General features: G+C 40.2%; 1 protein-coding gene across 4 annotated transcripts in view; it reads left to right on the plus strand.

The window, feature by feature from the left end:
• KAZN (kazrin, periplakin interacting protein) overlaps window positions 1–23,374 on the plus strand; it is a 2,853,667-nt gene that overhangs the window by 2,617,604 nt on the left and 212,689 nt on the right. The gene's annotated exons all lie outside the window — the stretch shown is intronic.

The following is a 23,374-nucleotide window of genomic DNA, read 5'->3' on the forward strand; positions in this document are numbered from 1 at the left end:
TTAAGGGAAGCAGTTAATATAACAGGATGTTTGTCACAGCTGAAATGGGTCTGCAAACCTTTTCACCTACCCAATTAATAAACATATAAATAATAAACTGTAAATGAGAGTATTCCATAGGTTTATAGGTTAATAAATAAATACTTGTACCTACTAGATAAAGCAGGACAACATGAATTGGTGTTGATAATGGGTGACTTGAATGCACATATCGGGACAGACAGAAAACAGGGTATGATGACTGCCTGTGTCCACATTGGGGGGCCAACAGGAATAAAGAAGAAAAAGCCATTCTAGAATTCTGTCTGGCAAATAGTTTGAAAGTAGCCAACATGAGGTTCAGAAAGCGAGACAGTCATAAAATCACATACAAGAGTAGCCAACATGCAACTCAGGTTGACTTCCTCCTAGTAAGAAAAAGGCACTGGGGTAGAATCCATGATTGCAAAGTCATCCCCAGTAAAACAGTTGGCCCACAGCATAAACCACTAATTGCCACAATCAGCTGCAAGCAGTGGTCAGAGAAGGCTCTAAGGTCAACAGAGACCAGACTGAAGACCTGGAAGTTGACTGGAGAGAAAGTACAACAGTTCAAGGAATTACTCAGGGCTCTAACACCCCAAGAAGAGGAGGAAATGGGTGGAATTGAACAAGAATGGCAGTGCCTAAAAACAGCATGTGTTAGGACTATAAAAAAGCTAAGTGGCTGAGCCAGGTATCGAAATAACGTGCATTAGGAAAGCTGGTGGTGGAATGCAGAACTCCACAAAGTCATCAAAAAAAAGAAGGAGTGCAGGAAGAAGTGGGAGATAGAAAAGACTGAACAGGCTAGGAAGGACTACTGGTTGGCTAACAAAGAAGCTAAGAAACAACTTGCAATAAGAGGAGCCACTCTACCAACTTCTGGAAAGTGACTCAGTAAGTGGCACATAGAAACTATATCAGGTTGCAAGGCAAAGACTGAAAGATAAAGAAGATAGTCAGACACCCTTTATAATGGATGCCAGCAACAACCTGCTCACCAGTCCACAGGACATCAATAGCAGATAGAAGGAGTATTTCCAGCAGCTTCTAAATGAAGAAAATCCCACAGAAGCTGTACTGCCCCAGAAACGGGCAGCGCAGTGGTGCAGTGGTTAATGCTGTCGCCTCACAGCAAGAGGTTCTCTGGTTCGATTCTCGGCTGGGGTGCCTTCTGTGCGGAGTTTGCATGTTCTCCCTGCGTTCGCGTGGGTTTCCTCTGGGTACTCTGGTTTCCTCCCACATTCTAAAGACATGCTTCTGGAGCATTTCTCCCCGGGCCTCCACTGAAAACAGGATCTGTGGAACCTAGCTGGACTTTCCCGGTCAACAAATGTTAAATAAAAATAAAATAAAAAATAAAAAAACAGCCTACAATGAGAGAAGAAGAGGAGCCCACCCTAGAAGAAGTAAGAACAGCACTAAGGAAGATGAAGTCAGGGAAAGCAGCAGGCTCAGATGAGGTCACAGCAGATATGAAAAAGATTCTGGGGAGATGGGGAGAAATGGCTCCTGAGAGGGGTACTAACAGCAGTGTTGAGAGAAAGGTGTGTCCTAGAAGACTGGAGAATAAGTATACTCATTCCAGTGTCCAAGAATATAGGGGACATCCACAACTGTGGGCAGTACAGAGACATCAAACTCCTATCACATTGCATGAAAGTTGTGGAGAGGGTAATTGATAAACGGATATGCAGAGTAGTAGAATGTAAGATGGGAGATGAGCAGTTCAGATTCAGATCAGGATGTAGCACAATTGACCCAATGTTTGCAGTGAGACAGATACTTGAGAAGAAGTTATAGATGAGGAGAGAGTCCAGATGGACATTCCTAGACTTGAAGAAAGCATATAACAAGGTCCCAAGAAAGCTGATCTGGGCAATACTGCAGTAGTTTTAAGTCCCAGAAACAATGGTAGAATTAGTGCAGACTATGTACAAGGACTCAATGACTCAAGTACGAACAGTTTTTGGCCTCACAGAGGGGTTCCCATTGGGAATGGGTGTATCATACTTGTGATGGACTACATTACCAAACAGGTCAGAGGGGACAGATCAGCAAAGTTGCTGTATACAGACAATGTGGCATTACAGGCAGACTCTGAGCTAGAACTTCAGCAAAGAATAGAAGAATGGAATGCAAAACTGAAGGCACGTGGGATGAAACTAACCACAGGTAAGATGGTGGTAATGGCAGCAAATTGGAGAAATCAGAAGAAGCTGAGAATAGAGATAGAAGGGAAAATAGCAGAACAGGTAAACAGCTTCAAGTATCTGGAATGGGTGGTTCTGGAGAAGGGAAGTCTGAATGAAGAAGTCAAAACTAGAATCAGACAGGCTGCAGCCAACTGGCATAGAGAGTCGGGAATAGTCTATGACAGAGGAATGCCAAAGAAGCTGAAAAGCAAGGTGTACAAGACATTGGTGTGACCAGTACTACTGTATGGTACAGAAACCTGGACAGTAAAGGCAGAACATCTGAAGAAGCTAGAAGTGATGAAAATGAATTGCCTGAGAAGGGTGGTATGATGTACACTGTGGGACAGATGAAGAAATGAGGACATAAGTGCAGAAGCCAAAGTAGCTCCAATTGCAGAAAAGATCAAAGAGAACAGATTATGTAGTTTGGACACTTGCAGAAAAGCAGAAGACAATCTGGTGAGGAAGATTTGGGACAGACAGGAAGAAGGTAAGAGGAAGTGAGGACATCCAGCAAAGAGGTGGATGGATTGTGTGAAAGAAGATCTGCGACAGTCAGGCATGAGTGTTGAAGAAGGCAGAATTGTGGCATTGAATCGAGAGACTTGGTGGCAGTTAACACGATGCCCTGACCCCAAGTAGAAAAAAATGGAAAAAGGGGGCTGATGATGATGAAATAAGCAATAGGCTAGTTTCCCTTGTGGGCCATTTTAAGCCTAGAAAATTTCCTACATAATTGCATGAACATCTGTACCAGTGAGAAAGGTTTATTAAAAAAAATGCATTGCTCTGAATAAATATGCACCAAAAACTGTGCAGTTAAACGTTAAGGTTCCTATTTTTTTATCTTACAGCCATCTTTCACAAATCAGATGATTAGCAGTGTTAGGCATTCCTCCATTTCAAGAAATCAGAGGACTTTACCTTTTCAGCTTTTCCCCATTCCTACTGTGTAGGGAAATCTTCAAAATCTCCAGCCCCTGAAGGCAAGCCACCTCTGGTGATCCCTTGTCTCCACTGAGGAGTCTACCTGGAGTTCATACTCTGGGTATGCAAGCCCTGACCATCTTCCCAGAGACAGAGAATTATCCAGGCTCTGTCATATTATTCCTCTTATCTCCCCTGCCAGCTGCTCAGCATCTGAGCTGCTAGGTGAAATCAGGTTTCTCTGAAGCATGCTTCTGGTTTTAACCCTTTATGCCAATGGGACTGGTCAAACAAGGTATATAACTAGCATTCAAGATGATTGATATGTAATAAATGCAAAATAAATCCCCTCTTCAGGTTGGAAAAAATATTCATTTTACAGATGAAAAATGAACAGTTGACATGTAACGGTTGTGTGTACTGAGAAATAAATGACCTTACTGTTTGGGGTAAACATACTATATATTGTCAGAGTTGGGAACGGTAGGAGATTTACCTAGGTAAGTGTTGCATATCATTTTGGGAGCTATCAGTAACTTCAGTTAAATCTTCAGCATAGTATTTCGTGACTCTAGTTCATGATGATTAGCAGAGGAAAGACTAATGTAAGCGAGACAGCTTCACAAAGAAAGAGAAAGAGGGTAAAAATCAGCTTTCAAGTTTGAAAAAAAATATTTTTGTCCTTCACTTGATACATGAAAGTTCATAGATTCATAATATGGCTCACTGAAATTTCAAAGTACAGTTTGTTTATTTATTTATTTATTAACTGGTTTGTTAATTGCATAAATGATTGGTTCACAAACACTTCAGACATGACCTAGACAAGAGGTAGAACAATTCAGTGATGACAAGTGAAAAGAGACAAATGACTGGATACAGTTGCTTATCATATACTTTAGACGACGTGTAATGGAAATAATGGTCTAAAGCTATACAGAGAGATCAGTAATAGTGTTACTGAAAAAAAAGTCAAATGGATCAAACAATCCAAATGAAAATTATTTCTGGAATGACTTGCAATGCAACAAAATGTGAAGTCATGTATAGAAATAAGGGGTATGGCTGACAGAAACTGCAAATGCATGGCATAAAAATGCATACAGATGAAACCCCTTGTTTCTAAATTAAAGAAAAACTTGGGTATATTTTTCAAAATGTAAAATTACATGCAAAGAAAACACTGAAACAGCTGGGGAAGAACCGAGGATGGGGTAAGATAATAGCATAACAGTTCAGATACTAGACAGAGAGAGAGAGAGAGAGAGATGGGACATTTCAATGCAGAGACAATGAGGAAGAATATGAGAAAGGAGGAAGTATTTAAGCAGCCATAATAACATTTTTGGAAAACATTTGTATGAAGCAAACTGAACAAGGGATGTATGAAGATCTTTTCTAAAGGTGCCAGGAGATGACAAATCTACTTTCAGATGGAAGGGAGAATGTTCCAGACTCCAAATGTCAGCTTAGTGAAATCCCTTTCGGTGCAGTAAAGGATAAATGCAAGCCTGTTGAAAGAAAGAAGCTTGAGAAGTCATGAGAGGGTGGAAGGTGGTGTATATTGAACATCTGAATGCTAAAGAAGGACAAAAGTTCATGTGAAGTAGTTTGCAGAGTCTGGTTCTTTCCATACTTGAGAGACAGTTGAAATGTTTTAGCAGTTACTAGTGGCATAGTCCATTTCCTGGAAGTTCAGTGGTGACAAATTTTGTTAAGTGTTATTGGAAGAGATTTGGTATTTTGAGGACAGAGTATATCTGTATAATGCAGAACATACACCAGTTCAGGACCAATCACTGTCGTGTCACTTCATTAGAGTCTGAAGTAAGATGTGTACTTTTTAACTAAGTGAAAACTTAAGCTATGAAATCACTGTTACCATACATGGTGGAGAACGGGACATGGATAGCGTCAAAGTATGTGCAGGATGTGATATGTAAGATGGCAGCAGCAAATTATTCTGTGGTCTGTAACGGGGGGGGGGGTGAAATAAGTCTCTTTGTAGTGCTGAAGGTCATGAAGTTGATTATTCAAGAACTGTCCAGATATTTTTCACTGAGGGACTAATTTAATAATTTAAACACTCAGAATGAATATCTTATTAAATATTATGATCTTTTAGATGAATAAATCACCTGCATAATGAACAAGCTTCATTTCAAGAAGGTCAGTAGTAGGATCATTAATGAAGACAAAAAAGAAAGGCAGCAAGGATTGAACTTCGGGGTACCACTATATAAGACTGCTATAGGAAAAACTGAAAGGCCAAACTAGAGTTGAATCTGTCTATTAGAACAGTAGTTAGAAAAGCATTTAGTTACATTATCTAAAATGTCATAATCTGAAAGGTGTAAGAGGAGAAATGACTGTGTAATTTGATTAAGTGCTAATTTAAGGTTAATGAAAATAGCATTGTTAAGGAAGCTACTATCTATTTTTAATAAATATTTGGTTTGTAGCCTGGGGCAAGGATGTACAAGTGTAGCAGCCTGATCTAAAGCCAAGTTCTGAACTATAGAACACACACACACACACACACACACACACACACACACACACACACACACACACACACACACACACACACACACACACACACACACACACACACACACACACACACACACACACACACACACACACACACACACACACACACACACACACACACACACACACACACACACACACAGGCACTGAATCAACAGATTCACTTTCTTAATTCTATGATATAGCTCAGTTTGTTGTGGTGTATGGATTAGCTTTATTTAGCATCTATATTACAACATTGAAGCTTTAGTTAATCGAATAACTAAAACTCAGTCTTGTAATATTAACAGCTAAAATTGTCGAACGTCCAATTCAACCAATGGAAACACTTCCGAATAAAAAAAAAACTTTACTTTACATCCCCGAAATCAACTGGGGGGCTGTGCCCCCCACAGCCCCCCCACCTAAATATACTAACTCCGAGATCACTCCAATTTGGAGAAATGTGCATACTCCACAGAACGGCCAAAGGAAGTGTTTCCCTGGGTTAAATCGTCCGTTTGACAATTTACAGTTTTGATATTACAAGTTTGAGCTTTACTTATTCGATTAAGTAAAGCTTTGATCTTGTAATATAGAATCTTATTTACTGACTGCACATACCAAAAATGTGGACTCCTCACTTTGTTCATTGCTACCTGATGCAATGTGCCATTTTCTGTGATGACTTTAACTTTTTCACAAAAACTCTTTTGAGCTGTATTTTATGGTCATTTATGGTCTTTCATTTTGTTATATAAAAATGGATTTCTAAAGTTATAATTACTTTTTGCCATTGCAAGCTTTTACAATACAGTTCTACATTTTTTCAGCTTACCCATATGATGCCTCTTGCCATGCATACTTATATATATAGCTAGGCGTCTCGCAAGCTTTACAAATACTACCTGATGCATTGTTTGCAATGAGGTCTACATTGTCACTTGTTTTGGTATTTGCATCACTTTTGAAATGCATTTCCAGTCTAGCAGTTGAACAGCTACTTTGCATTATAGTTTCTTTTCTTTTGTCTGCATTTCAGAGATTTAAATTGATCTAGTATCTATATAAAAAATAACATAAGGTTCAGCTAAAAGTAACTTGCCCTAACAGGCAGCCTTGTCTTATCTGTGTTTTATTCCCAGCCTTTTCAGTCTTCTACAATGTATACACGAACACTTAGTTTTGCTATAATACATTTGAAAGCTCATAAATGCTATATTGAGCACTAATCTGTGGGAGGTTGAAAGTAGTTTGGCAACTTCCCTTTAACTGTGTAGTAAGTAAATAAAGGCTGATTGATCATAGTCACCTTATATGCTTAAAATATATTATTTTTATTTTAACAGATTTAGTTGTATATGTTTACACACTTTTCTTGCTTGAAATTCATTTATGCATTCAGCTGTAGCATTGATAGCAATTCAGATTGTAAAGTATGTCAAACCAGCAGACTTAACCAAAACAAAAACATTTCATTCAGGAATATGACTATAACTTTATATAGTCCAGCTTTAATCTCACTACAATTTTATGGGCTTCATCCTTGTTACCAATTGGTTTATTCCTTCATATCTGAGTGTTTCATTATTTTGACAGTTACTACCTTGGCAGTGGTTACACAGACAACAGATATGTGGTAGGGCTGTTCATCACACTGAATGCTTCTTGTATATAAAAGAAAATTAAGATGTTTCCCCACCTATGCACCTAAAAGAGAGGAATTTAAGGAATGGGTAGTGGAAATTATTTGAGAATTATTAGGGAAGACAGAAATGTCTTTGGAGGTTATAGCTAATGAGTGGGATAAAATGAAAGTGCAGTTTAAAAATAGGGTAGAAATAAAAGAAAAAGTGATATGGTTAAGAAGTAACAGGAATTATTTAATGTGGTTGACAAAGGTTAAAGTATTGCAGAATAAGGGGAATCTTAAAGAACAAGAGGAGGTGCAAGTGCCGACTGCTAAAAGGACAATAAGAGAGTACCTGGATAATACGCATGAGTTTAGAAACGTTGCACTTAATCAACTTTTGATAATAACTCCAAAGCAAAAAAACATTTAGTACAATGACGTATGCAACACAACGTGGAAAGGGTTGTTCCCAAACTTAGGGAGCCTATAAAAAGAAAAATAACCAGGGGTCCTGTAAAGGTATTAGAGATATTTTGAAACTTTGATAAAAGTTGTATAAAGCAGAAGAATATAAATCAAGAAAAAAGCACACATGGAGACATTTATGGAAGACTTAGGTATGCCAAGGTTGGAGGTAGATGAGGCTCAACAATTAACAGTTGGGATTGGAGGAGAAGAAATAAAAATGGTGATGTATAATCAATCTGCAGGAAAGTCTCCAGAAATAGATGGCATTCCTGTGAAGGTTTGGAAGCTAAGAGGGAAGCAAGTGATAAGGATCTGGAAGCTTTTGTTTAACAATATTTTGAAAAAAGAGGAACCGCTAACATCTTGGAAAAAAATCTGTGGTGGATGTAATACCTAAAGACGGCAAAGACCCATCATACCCAGCATCATATAGGCTCATTTCAATTTTAAATCATGATTATAAAATGTTTATGTCTACAGTAGCTAAAAGAATGGCAAAGGTATCACCAAAACTGATAGATATGGATCAATGTGGTTTTGTGGGGGGAAGCAAACACTTGACAACATAATAGAACAATGATGATCCAAAGAAAAGCAGAATGCAAGAAAATACTGCTGTTGTTGGAGGGTCTTGATGCACAGAAAGTATTAGGAAAAGTAAGCTGGGATTTTATATATAGGACAAGGGAATCATTTGCATTCCATGATAGAATAATACGGTTAATTAGGAGGACAAATGAGGGAACAGAAAGAAAAATTAAAGTGGGAGGGTTCTTCTCTGATAAGTTGTTTCTGAAGACAGAAACCAGGCAGGGTGCCCCCTTTCCCGTCTATTCTTTGCATTCTATTTCGAACCACTGGCAAAGAAAATAAGGGACTCAGAAAGTCAAGGCTATAACTGATATGTTAATCAAGAAAAGTTGGCTTTATTTGCAGATATTATTTTGTACCTGATAAAAGCAGAAAAGGATATTTCAGTGTTTTAGAACATTCTTAGACAGTTTCAAGTCTTTTCAGGATATAAAAGTAATGAAGACAAAACTGCTCACCGCAGTAGAGGCCCAAAGTTGTACAGACCAACCACTTTGGGCATCTACTGTGCTGTGCAGTATTGTCAAGACAGGAGAACATGGATCACAGAATGCGCGCCGTGGCAGGGACAGCCACTCAATGGTGTAAAATATGGCTCTAGGTGATTCGGTCATGTTGACTAATGTCGCCAAAAATGGGCATGGATAGTTACTGGTGATAAGTGAATTGAGGACACGGCCTACTCTGACCTACGCCAGGGACCCATACTAATGGTGGGAGGGGTATATGTGCCCCTCTTGGCTAGTGTGTGCTCGCCATAAAGCCCAGCAGCCCTGGGTCAATAAGCTAATATCTAGTTGCCCAGCCTGGATTACCTGGGATAGCTCTGTTGAGCGAAAGCTGGATGAAAAACCAACCAACCTGCTAAACATGAACTGAGAATTGCTATGCTTAATGTAAGTTCACTGACAGGATGCAGCATTGAAGTGGATGACATAATGATACAGAGGGGGCTGGACATCCTATGTATCCAGGAGATGAGATGGAAGGGTAGTGTAGCAAAGCCACTTGGCTTGGGATCCAGAGTCTACTACTCAGGTGGAGGGCAGGCTAGAAATGGTGTAGGAATTCTGGTGAGAGAGAAGCTTCAGAAGGCAGTAAGGGATATCATCAGAATTAGTGACAGACTCATGGCAGTCAGACTCCAGTGTAATGATAGGGAAGAATTCACAATCTCAGCCTATGCCTCAAAGCAGGGTTATGATAGTGAGGAAAAGAGTGCATTCATACAGCAGTTGCAGGACCTACTAGATAAAACAGGACAAGATGAATTGGTGTTGATAATGGGTGACTTGAATGCACATATCAGGACAGACAGAACAGGACATGAGGACTGCCTGCGACCACATGGGTGGGGCAACAGGAATAAAGAAGGAGAAGACATTCTAGACTTCTGTCTGGCAAATGGCTTGATAGTAGCCAACACATGGTTCAGAAAGAGAGACAGTCACAAGATCACATACAAGAGTAGTCAATGTGCAACTCAGGTAGACTTCCTCCTAGTAAGGAAAAGGCACTGGGGCAGAATCCATGATTGCAAAGTCATCCCCAGTGAAACAGTCGGCCCACAGCATAAACCAATAGTTGCCGCAATCAGCTGCAAGCAGTGGTCAAAGAAGGCTTTAAGTTCAACAGAGACCAGGCTGTAGACCTGGAAGTTGACTGGAGAGAAAGTACAACAGTTCATGGAATTACTTGGGGCTCTAGCAACCCAAGAAGAGGAGGAAATAGGTGGAGTTGAAGAAGAATGGCAGCACCTAAAAACAGCATGTGTTAGGACTACAGAAAAGATATGTGGTCGAGCCAGGTATAGGTTCACAGGTTCATAGGTTGGTACTCAGCTATTGGCCCTAGGGCCTATACAAACCTAGCCATAACAATTCCCTGGATATTTCTTCCTACAATATTTACTTCCCTGGACCCATCTAGCAGGGCGACTGATGTGATCCCCGGAGTGAATTTCCTATCTCCCATCCAATCGTCAAGGTTCCTTTTGAAAAGGGCCAAGGAGGCACTCTGCTTGACATGTATGAGAAGTCTTTTCCAGAGTATGGGGAGCCTTTGGGTCAGGAACCTATCCCTCCAGCATGTTTTGTTCATTGGGATGACAAGGTTTAGATCCCTGGAGCGTGTGGCTCTGAGGGATTGGGATTTCTTTAAGTGGAGCATGTCCAACAGCTCAAGGTTTGACATGGCCTTGTATGTTAAGCAGAGATCGCCTCTGAGTAGACTATATGCCACAGAGTATAGCTAGAGTTTTTTAGATGGTCAGCATAGAGCATCTGCCTTAGGCCTGTGATTTTTTTAGTGAGGTAATTCTGCTGCCTTTTCAGCTGTTACAGATGTCTTGTGAGGTACATACCAAATGGGGCTTTGTACTCTATAATGGGTCTAATGAGGGATGAGTACAGTGGGACAATGACCTCCTTTTTTCTGGATGAGAAGCCCTGAGTGATGAGGTATGCCACATAGAAGGATTTCCTGACTGTTGTGGCGATGTGGTTATCGAAGGTGAGACCACTGTCCACCTGTGTCCCTAAGTCTCTCATCACACTTTCGGTGTTTAGTGTACTGCCACCTATGTGGTCATTCATGGGTACATGGTTTTTTCCAAAGGGGATAACTATATATTTCTTAGCATTAAGCTTGAGACCATGGCTCTGGTACTAAACATCTGTTTCTGTAAGGCCCTTTTGTAGAATATCCACATCATTTGGGGATTCAGTAATGGCTCCCAGTTTGCAGTTGTCTGCGAACTTTGTTAGCCAGAGTTCCTTAGTGTTGGCCTGTACTTCAGAGAAGTAGATGCCAAACAAGAGCGGTCCCAGGACTGAACCCTGAGGTACTCCACTTGTCACTTATCTGGAGCTGGATTTGGAGTCGGCTACTTTTACAGTCTGGGTTCTGTCAGTAAGCCATTTGGCAACCCATCGAGTGGCGTAGGGACTTATGCCCAGCTTAGTAAGTTTATCTCTGATTCCAGAGTGGGGGATGGTGTCGAAGGCCTTGGCGAGGTCCAGATAGGCTATGTGGACTGCCTTACCCTCGTCCACAACTCTGGAGACTGATTTGAAGAAGTTAATCAGGTTCAGGAGACAAGATTGGTCTTTCACGAACCCAAACTGGGTGGGTCCAGTGTTTTAAGGTTGCCAATGTCTTTGTTTATAAGTTCCATGATAATGCGTTCCAAGCCCTTGCAGATCAGGCTCATCAGACTGATGGGACGGTAGTTCCTGGAATCCAAGGTGGATCCCCCCTTGTGGAGTGGGATAAATGTAGCTGTGTGCCACTCAGTGGGCATGAAGCCTGAGATGAGGCTATGATTAAACATGACACTTGTGAGGTGCCAGTTCATTTTGTAGTTCATGCAGTACACAGCCCGGGATGTCATCTGGTCCCATGGATGTTGTATTCTTAGCTTTGGACAGTGCGGTCTCTATCTGTGTGGCCATGATTACCAGAATTTGGTGATCTTTTGGTATTGAGATGGGCCCATTAGAGGGTGAGGGGGGTGAAGTTGGCACTAAATCGATCTGCCAGGATATTGGCAATATCCTTGGAATCAGTATATTTAATGCCATTCTGTTGTAGCTCAGAGCATATCTGAGCATTGCCATTTACATTTTTGACATAACTATAGAATGTATTGTGGTTGTCTTTGGAATCTTTGGCAATTTTATTTTTGTAACTAGCTTTGGAGGATTTTATAAGGGATCTCAGCTTCTTACTGAGGCTGGTAAGGGAGTTTTTTGCATCCTAGGATTTTCCTCTTTTCTACAACAGTTTCTTTCTTCTGTTGTATAGTTTTTTATGGCAGGGGACCACCAGATTGGCTTCCTTTTTTGTAGGAGAGCATATTGGTTCTATTTGGGATGGCACAATTCATGCACAAGTGGATGTGCTCGTACAGTGCTTTAGTGTAGGATTCAGCAGTTGAACTTTCAGCTCCCGTCTGCATGGGTGACATGAAGTTTGTCACTTCAGACTTGAGTAGCATGAAGTTGGCTTTGGAGAAGTTTTTTACGGAGGTTTCCTTACTGGGGGGGGGTGGAGATGGGATGTGGATGTCAAGGGTGATTTGTTTATGGTCAGACCTGACCAATGAGGGGGTGACCACTAGTGTGGAGCATCTATCTCCCATGTTGGTAATGGCCAGGTCTAGGATATTGGAGCCCCTGGTGGGACAATGGATTAGTTGATCCGGAGCATTGGAATTTATGAATTCCAAGAACCGTTGGGAAAAGGTGTTGGCACCTGAGTAGTTTTCCCAGTTAATGGCAGGGTAGTTGAAATCACCCACTATTAGGGTGTTTGGTTGTATCTTAATATTTTCCAGTATGTTTAGAAAGGTGTAGTGAGAATCTTTGGGCATGGTGGGGGATCTGTACCAAGCTACAATTTGGATTGCAGTCTTACTCTTACCTAGTGTTAGTTGCACCTGGAGAATTTCAGATGCATTTTGTTGTGCAATTAGCCTGGAGGTGTGAATATCCTTGGTGAATATGGACACTCCTCCACCTTTAGTGTTTCGGTCTTGGTTTGGTGGCCAAAAAGTGTGGTAAGAGTTGTAGCCTGGTATTGCAGGGGTGCTCTCTGGAGCCTTGAACCAGGTCTCACAGATGTCGATATTCTCCATTTTTAGGAGTGCCTCGAGAGGGTGCATTTTGAGGTTTAGACGTCTAGCATTGAGTAGCATTACCTTCAGATTTTGCATGCTTGTATCTGTTATGGTGGTGGTTTTGTCCTTTGAACCTCGCCTAAAAAAGGCACTATAGGGGTGGCAAGAGCTTTAGCCAGTAACCCGAATCCCAGGGGTGACAGGTGCAGACCATCGCTAGCAAAGCATCGTGGTTTACCGATCATGTCGTCCCAGGCAGACAGATACTGAATCCCCTTTGAATGACACCAGAAGCTTAGCCAATTGTTGAAGTCAGTCATTTTGTCCTTATACTGTGGTATCAATCTGGGTGAAGGCAGGATGCTACTCAGGGCTAGGGACATAACTGCCTGGGCCACATGATCTGAGAGCACTTCCATGTCTCTTTTCATGTAGTCCAGGGAGGTACGTCTCAAGTCATTCACTCCAACATGGACAATGACAGAGCTGTATTTGTACTTGTTGTGGATTGACTTGAGTGCATGCATTATGTGGCGGATCCTGGCACCTGCCAGGCAGCTGACTGTAATTTTCTCCTTGTTCAGCCTTGTGAGTGGGACATCAGTGTGCCTGACTATAGACTCACCTATGACTAAAGTGTTGAGTATGTTGTCTTGCCTTAGGGGCTGTTGTTGGGTGGCACACTGGTCTTGTGAGCTATGTGTCACTTTGGTTGTGACTGGTGTTTGTTTGCGTTTCAGCTTCGGAGGTCCTTGTTGCTTGGGCAGGTTAATATTAAGGGCCTCTGCATATGTGGGTTTAGTGTTGCTATGTGTGGGTGTTGATGGTGCAGGTTTTGAAGGGCTATGTGTTGCTTGAGGTGTAGTGCAGGTGTTAACCTTCTCCTCTTGACTGTCTAGCGCAATCATGGCTGGAGAGATCTTTGCTTCCAATTTGGCTATGTAAGTGCATCTCTCACAAGTTGTAGTGTTGGGTGGTAGGAGGAGAGGGTTGTATGTGTATATGAGGCAGTTGCTGCATTGCCCCAGTATGCCCAGATTCACCAGCTGGACAGGAGAAATCACCGGAAACTGACTCTTGGACATGCCTGTTAAGGTGCTTTTTTGTAAAGTACAAGAGCTGTTTTCCTGCAATTATAGGCTGTTTAGTGCCTAAGAGTAATTTCTCCTTATTAACAAGGATAGTTGAGTGCTTGTATCAATTTAAGGCTTCCTAGCGCTTTCTATCAGGTTCTAGAGTAAGTGCTAGTCACAGAGGTTCAGATTTTAGTGCTACTACTGAGAAACCAGCTAGTTCTAAGGCAAAATTTGAAGAGCAGACTTTCTGGCACCTGGAATAGTTTAACCATAGCCTCGCGGTACTGCATGATGCGAAAATACACAAACACAAGTTTTTAAGCCAGAAAGTTGAAAGGGATAGAAATCAGCCCAAAATGGCTAAAATTACAATTTCAGAGCTGAAAACTACTCCTCTAGTGTTAGACATGCAGTACAATGCTCACCACTCCACTGTTAAGCAGTAGGACTTCCCTCTACCACAGCAAGGTCTGGATAGCTCTGAACACAGAAAATAAAGTCCTGAAACCAGCAAAGCCTGGGATCTGGACTATACTAGCTAGGAAAAGCGGGAAACGAGCAAACAAGTGAGTATTTTTTTTTTTGGTTAAAACAGGCTAAACAATGCAATACTACAATAAATAAGCACAGAACATGCTAACACACTTGAGTGTGTGGCCATAAACAGCAAATACAATTAAAACTTTACAAAATTAGCAATTTAAAACTTTTTAAATGAAGCAAGGCAAGTGCACAACTGAAAATCAATTTAAGAGGCAGTAATACAGTAGAATAAGTACCTAGTCTACATATACAGAAAAGTCTATATATACAGAAAAGCAGCTAAAACACACTAAAACAATTCAGATGCAGTGCAACCTAGAGAACTTGAGTTGTAGCAATACTAAGGCAAATACAGATTTAATAAATGCACTAAAATATACTATATATTTCCAAAATGTTTGAGAAGCACAGTCAGAACACAAGGATATTCAATTTTTGTTAAGAAAGGGAGAAGGGAGAAAGGAGGAACAGAAGGAAAGAAACTAAGTGGGTTGGCCTTCTCAGATGTTCTCTCTGTATTAGGTAGAATGAGCTAATGGCACTAGACTGGGAGGAGTGTCCAAGATCAAATTTAGAGTACGGGTGGGCAACTGCAAGGCCAGCAGGTATAAAGACAAGATACCAACAGGCATAGAGGGTGGGAGAACACTACAGAAATGTTTATCACAAGTGAGCCAATAGCTATGAAATACAGTACAAGTATGCAGTATACAAGAAAATTGCTATAAATATCTAGAATAAGCAATAACTATTACAAACAAGCAAAAGAACAGGCTACTTATTGCTATATACCACAGATCAGCTGCTCCTCCTCAGATAGCTCTGGGTGTAATGGTTGAAACACTCAAATTAACTTCTTAAAAGAAAGTTGAAACCTGAACCAACATTAAAAGAGCTCAAAAGAACCAGTCAGGTACTTTCTCCAAGGCTATGGCTTGGAGATAAGTTACATAAGGAAAGCTGGTGGTGGAATGCAGAAGTCCAGGAAGTCATCAAAAGGAAAAAGGAGTGCAGGAAGAAGTGGGAGACAGAAAAGACTGACCAGGCTAGGAAGGACTACTGGTTGGCTAACAAAGAAGTTAAGAAAGAAGTTGCAATAGCAAAGAATAGGGCATTGGAGTCACTGTACCATCTTCTGGAAAGTGACTCAATAAGGGGCACAAAGAAACTATATCAGGTTGCAAGGCAAAGCCTGAAAGATAAAGAAGATAGTCAGACACCCTTCATAAGGGATGCCAGCAATAACCTGCTCACCACCCCAGAGGACATCAAAGACAGATGGAAGGAGTATTTTCAGCAGCTTCTGAATGAAGAAAACCCCACAGAAGCTGTACTGCCCCAGAAACAGCCTACGATGAGAGAAGAAGAGGAGCCCACCCTAGAAGAAGAAGTAAAATTAGCACTAAGGAAGATGAAGTCAAGGAAAGCAGCAGGCTCAGATGAGGTCACAGCAGATATGATAAAGATGCTTGGTGAGATAGGGGAGAAATGGCTCCTGAGGGTACAAATAGCAGTGTGGAGAGAAAGGCGTATCCCAGATGACTAGAAAATAAGCATACTTGTGCCACTGTACAAGAACAAAGGGGACATCCACAACTGTGGGCAGTACAGAGGCATCAAACTCCTATCACATTGCATGAAAGTTATGGAGACGTTGATTGATAAAACGGATACACAGAGTAGTAGAATGCAAGATGGGAGATAAGCAATTTGGATTCAGATCAGGATGCAGCACAACTGACCTGATGTTTGCATTGAGACAGATACTTGAGAAGAAGCTAGAGATGAGGAGAGAGTCCAACTGGGCATTCCCCAACTCCAACTGGGCATTCCTAGACCTGGAGAAAGCATATGACAAGGTCGCAAGAAAGCTGATCTGGGCAGTACTGCTGTGGTTTTAAGTCCCAGAAACATTGGTAGAATTACTGCACACTATATACAAGGACCCAATGACTCAAGTATGGACAGTGTTCGGCCTCACAGAGGGGTCCCAGTGGGTGATGGTGTACATCAGGGTTCAGCTCTGAGCCCACTGCTGTTCATACTGGTGATGGACTACATTAGCAAACAGGTTGGAGGGGACGGGTCAACAAAGCTGCTGTATGCAGGCAATGTGGCAGTACAGGCAGACTCTGAGCTAGAACTTCAGCAAAGAATAGGAGAATGTAATGCAAATCTGAAGGCACATTGGATAAAACTAAGCACAGATAAGACAGTGATAATGTCAGCAAATTGGGGAAATCAGAAGAAACTGAGAATGGAGATAGAAAGGAAGATAGTGGAACAGGTAAACAGCTTCAAGCATCTGGGAGGAGTACTTGAGGAGAAGGGTAGTCTGAATGAAGAGGTCAAAGCTAGAATCAGAGGGGCTGCAGCCAACTGGTATAGAGTGCCAGGTGTAGTCTATGACAGAAGAATGCCAAAGAAGGTGAAAAGTAAGGTGTACAAGACAGTGGTGTAACCAGTACTACTGTATCATACAGAAACCTGGGCTGTAAAGGCAGAACAGTTAAAGAAGCTAGAGGTGATGGAAATGAAGTGCCTGAGAAAGGTGGTAGGATGCACACTGTGGGACAGACAAAGAAAGGAGGGCATAAGAGCAGAAGCCAAAGTAGCTCCAATTGCAGAAAAGATCAAAGATAACAGATTACGGTGGTTTGGGCTCATGTGTAGAAAAGCAGAAGACAATCTGGTGAGGAAGATTTGGGACAGACAGGAAGAAGGTAAGAGGAAGTGAGGATATCCATTAAAGAGGTGGATGGATTATGTGAAAGAAGATCTGCGACAGTCAGGCATGAGTGTTGAAGAAGGCAGGAGTGCGGCACTGAACTGAGAGATTTGGTGATAGTTAACATGATACCCCGACCCCATGTAGAAAAATGGAAAAAGGAGGAGGATGATGATGATCAAGATAAAACAAAGGGTATAGCTGCCAACTATGTATTTTCACATGAATTAGTTTGACAATACCCATATTTATGGAGCCATGAAAAAAATTAAGTACTTAGGAGTATGTGTTAAAAAGAATTCTGCTATGATAGTTAAGGGTATGTAGATAGAGACTAAATAGGGGATAATACAAAAACTGAATAACTGGAAGCCAGCACAAGAATGGAGAAAGGAGATTCTGTTGATAGAAATGACTGCAATTAAGGTTTGTAGTTGTGAACATTACTATAGTTTGTTTTCATTTATATAAATGTATGTTTGCGTATGTCAAGTGATAATGCAATAAAGGTGTTAAAAACTGAAGGTGTTCAACATTAGATCACTGTTTCAGTAGCCTAATCTATTTGAGTCCCATCTCCCCCTTACTGGCCAGTTTTTCAAAGCTTAAGGGCAGCCTTCATATGCTCTTACTATTAAGCGCTTGAGCAGAGCTTCATATATAAAGAGTGAGTGCCAAAATCTTCACAGTTTTCTTGCCGTCGATGTGCACACCTTTGTCTGGCTCTGTGGAAATGTCAGTCAGATAGCAATCTTTCAAAGCTGGACAGATAAGTTCCTTCCAGGGGAAATCCTTCCAAATAATTGCTTATCTGAGTAAAACTTGTGTTTTTGTCTGTGAAATTATTGTTCAGGTGGCAAGGGAACTTATATGTTAGGACTGTCACAACTGGGGATTATTTACTGTGCGAATACTTCAGGAAAGAAAAGACAAAAAGTTCCCTTCACTTTCTGATTCTGATTTTCAGTTAGAGCTGGAGTTATAGGGAGAATGTTGTGCTTCAGGATTTTCTTCATAACCTGAAAATTCTAATTCACAGGAATATGTTACTGCAGATTTCTGTTCAGAAGATATTTCTTTTTTATGAAACTTTATCTAAGATGAAAGAGGTTTTCTGTGGGATCAGAATGAAATTACTATTGCCAAGCAAATGTATTATGATTTGTTATAGCTGGATGTTCCTTCATCTGTAGCTGTTTCTCCTATTTTATCTGCTTTAAAGAATGTTTTTCTCACAGCTCTTGGTTTACTTGATAGTCTATCCCCTGACCCTAGGAAGTCTAGCAGTTTATACAGGGTACATCAGACTCACAAATATTTGTTTTCTAACCCTAAACCAGATCATGCAGTGATTCCCTATCCAAAAACTGCTTTTGTTTGACTAACTGCTAATGCTAACCCCATTTCCTCTGACAAGAATGGAAGAGCTATTGAAGAATTTGGGAATAAAGTTTATTTTTTAATATTCAGGATTTTGAACCACCAGGCTCACACATTAAACTTTTTATTTATGTCTTTTGAGAACATGAAAAAAATGAGCTGTTAGCCTTTCTTCTTAGGTGAAAAATTCTTTGAATGACTCTTTACAATCTGCTTCTCATGCGATTAATCATGCCTTAAAGTGCTCTTATAGAAATTAATTGAATGTAGCACATTCTATTGGATTATTGGTTGAGGGACTTGTTAACAGAAAATGTTATTCATGATGAGATTTTTTTATTTGAATTTTAGGTATCCAAGAATTCCCTCTATTTTTGGCATTCCAGAGATCCATAGAAATCCTGGAGGATCTCCCAGGCTGATTGTTGCAGCAAAAAGGCGGCGCAGTGGTGCAGCGATTAACGCTGTCACCTCACAGCAAGAGGTTCTCCAGTTCAATTCTCGGCTGGGGTGCTTTCTGTGCGGAGTTTGCATGTTCTCCCTGTGTTCGCGTGGGTTTCCTCCAGGTACTCCGGTTTCCTCCCACATTCTAAAGACATGCTTCTGGAGCATTTCTCCCCGGGCCTCTGCTGAAAACAGGATCTGTGGAACCTAGTCGGACTTTCCCGGTCAACAAATGTTAAATAAATAAAAAATAAATAAATAAAAGGCTCAAAAACTGAACCACTTGCAAAATTTATTGACAGAACCTGTAAGAAATTGTTTCAACATGAAAACTATATATATTGAAAGATTCTTGGCACTTATTACAACAGTTAAATAATGTCCATTTTGAGCCAACAGTACTGTTTTTTGCAACTGATGTGGTTAATTCATTCTCTGTTATACCCCACTAAATTAGGTTTGAATATTTTGTTGACTAGGTGGTAATAGACAGTGATTTACATAACTAAGAAATATTTATTTTAATAATTCCTTTGGAACTAGTTTTATTCAACAATTTATTTTGAAAGCAAATTTTTCATCAAACTGCATGAGTGGTGATGGGAGCCACTTCCGCCCCTATATATGCCAATGCAGTTCTGGCCCAATAGGAAACCAACTATGTGTATGGTACAGACTTTTTAAAAATATACTAGCTTATTACAGATTTCTGGATGATATTTTAATTTTTTGGAGAGGTGATAGAGAGGAGTTACATAGGGTTATACATTATTTGGAAGGGACTACAGACCATTCCCTGTCTGGGACACCTTACTTGTAACTCTTCTAGAGTTGTGTATTTAGCAACTTGCTCCACTTGTCCTGCATTTTATGTGGGCAAAATGAAAAGAAAATTGAAGGACAGAATGAAGGGACACATAAACAACATCAGGAAACACAACCTGGTGAATGCTCTATTTTGACATTCGGCTAGTTGCATTAATTTTTAAAAAAGTACTTTTTTATTATAAATCAGGTATCATTTGATGAATGGAATAGTGATATTGATATTTTTTTTGTTAAGAAATGTGCTCATTTGGCAAGTAAGATTGGATGCTGTCATGAGCTCCAGATTAAATGATTACATGTCTGTTGTTCCATTGTTCAAATATAAGGCTAGCTTTATGTAAATTGCCTGGTTTTAAGCTATTGTGTTTATGTTTATTTTTTTACAACATATTTTTTTTTTATTCAAATTATGTATTTATTTCATTCATTTCATTAATCAATTAAAAAAGATTGGAAGATGTGTATAATTATTTTACAAGCCTATCTACAGATTTGATTTGATAAGTGTAGTTCTGGCTATGAATTATTATATTTTATCTAACATTTTTGTTATGAGTTCTAAATTCATTCAGTACTGATGGTCTTGATGGTTAGGTTGGTAGTTATGAGCAACTATGTTGATTGATTGATACAATTAAGTTATATTGTTAATGCTATTTAAAGAATATAGGTAGAGACTAAGACTTTACTCTGATGAAGTCCCCGGATGTTAATAGGGATGAAAGTGCATAGGGAAAGTTTTTATTTTTTTTATTTATTTTTTTATTATGAGTATTTATTTGTATCTCAATAAACAGTGTGGACTTATTTTGACCTTTGGTGTGGTTGGTTGTGGCTAGTATAGCACAGTTCATTTGTGTTTTTTGTTTTTTTATGATGGTACAGATACAGCCTCCAGGGCTACTGTTTCTGGATCAGAAGATTTGTTTCCTGAAGATGTTAAAACTGAGATTTTAAATTCTCCCCTGGACAAGAAAGTTTTGTTTGGCCCTTCTACTACTGAAGCACTTTAAAGATTTGATCAGAGGGAAAAGGTAATTTAAGGGTTGACCTAAAAGCACTTTAAAGATTTGATCAGAGGGAAAAGGTGATTTAAGGGTTGACCCAAATCTTCCAACTTTCCGTTTTGAAGGTAAAAAAAAAAATTACCTTCCACCTCAGCTTTCTTTTAAAAAAAATAATTCAAGCAGCAAGGTACCTCTAAACAGGATTTTAATAAGCCTGTCAAAATCAGGGACAATCCAAAAAGTCCAAATGACCACTGGCCTCTTGAGCCCCTCACCCCCACTCTGACAATCTCTCTCTCACACTGAATCTACACTGAATTATGTTGCACCAGACTGTTAAACATAAATGAGTTCTCAAAGTCATTCAACAGGGGTACACTTGGGAATGGGAGTCTCTCCTTCATTTTCAGGGGATTCCTCCCTGCCAATAAACAAATTAGCCCTATTTCCTCCTGTTATAGAAAAAATGTTATCTCAGGGAGTCATGTAACTAGTGCTTCCTGCCAAATGGACAAAGAGTTTTATTCAAATATTTTTCCGATGCCAAAGAAAAAGGCAGCTTGGAAGCCTGTGCTAGATATTTCCTAGCTCAGTCTTTTTTTCAAGGTCCTAATGTTCAAAACATTGTCCCTTCAGAACCTTTTACCTCTTGTCCATTACCAGCTTTCATAGTAAAGCTAAATTTAAAAGATGCCTACAATTACATTCCTTATGGCAAGCATTTCAGATATTTCTTAAGATTTTCTGTATCCAGCTCACATTTTCAGTTCTCTGTCTTACACTTTGGACTATCTACTGCTCCAAAGGTATTTATAATGTGCCTGGCCCCTGTAATTGCTTACTGCAGGCTTCAAGACATTCACATGCTTCCATAATTACACAATTGTCTTATATTTGCAGACTCTTTTTCTAGTTGTCAAGATTGCTTTGCAAGTAGTCAGAATCTAGGTTTTCAAGTGAATTTACATGAATCATATCACATATCTTCTCACAAAATTGTTTTCTGGGCTGTCTGTTAGATTCTGCCCTGGGTAAAACCATTCTTCTGCAGACAAAGTAGATATATTTAAACGTCCTTTCTGAGGTTTTCCAGTCAAAGCCAAGTATCTGCCAAAACATTTCTCAGGATTTTGGGGTACATGGCTTCCATGATTCTTATGGCTCCCCTGGTCAGATTTCACATGAAAAAAAAAAAACAATGGTACCTCAGGTCAGTCTGGACTCAGCATCTATGCCCTTCATCTTTTCAGATCCCTGTTCTGGGATTTGTAATGAGGGAAATGTTATGATGGATAGACTAATTCCCTCTCACAATGCAGATCTCCCATTCTCCCTTCCACCTCCTCATCATATGTCTCACCAAATGCTTCAGACTTGGTGTGGAGGTTGGTTTCTAAAGATGTGAAAGTGCAAGGTCTGTGTAACAAACTCAACAGAAACAAAGCATATACATGTCAACAAGATCATGGCATTAATAAATGCCTTGAAATCCCTAAATTATCTCTGGTCTCCAGGACCTTTACAAGTTTTCACAGATAACACCACAACAGTAAACAAAACAGGAGGTACCAGATCTTACACCCTTTGCAGACTTGATATGATAACCTTGGGGGTAACAACTCAGATCAATTTGACTCTTCAAGCTTCATGCATTCTGTCAGGGCAAAACTTTATAGCAGACAAGCTAAGCAGGACTGGAACATACCCTCACATATGGAAACTTCATCATGGGGTCTTCCATGAATTGATTTAACTGGAGAACCCCTCAAGCAGATCTGTTTGCCTCTTCTCAGACCAGACAACTAAAGAAATTCTGCTCCAGGATTCCTTACAAACAGCTCTGGAAGGCAGATGTCTTCTTATCCCAATAGTTGGGAATGTTTCTGTATGCTTTTCCATCCTTTCCATTTATATCCAGGGTTCTTCTAAAGATCCAGAAGGAGTCCCCAAATATTGTTGTGGTGAACCTCTTTTTACCCAGCCAACACTGGTTCGCCTTTCTTTAGAAACTGCCCAAAGGAATTATCACAGACTCCCCACAGACTGGATGATAGAATTCTGATATCTTTTTTGATACTTTTTTCTTAGGATGTTCAGCAATTATTGAAGGAGGCTAAAAAATCTTGCTACTAGGAAATCATATACTTGTCAGTAGAAATGATTTTCTAGTTGGTGCCATTCTAATAGCCAGGATCCTTTTAAGGCCTGGCTGCCTCGTGTTCCTGATTATTTCTGTGAGTTGCTGATCTCTGGCCTTTCTTACTCCATTATAAAGGTTGCAGCGATTCTGCTTGTCTGCCCGTGGAGCCTCCCCTTTCTGCATGCCCTCAAATCAAACAGTTTTCAAAGGGGTTTTACATATATGCCTACCTTAAAAACC

The sequence above is a fragment of the Protopterus annectens genome, chromosome 2.part1 (genome assembly GCF_019279795.1).
Source record: "Protopterus annectens isolate FY-2018-M chromosome 2.part1, PAN1.0, whole genome shotgun sequence".
NCBI classification, from domain to species: Eukaryota; Metazoa; Chordata; order Ceratodontiformes; family Protopteridae; genus Protopterus; species Protopterus annectens.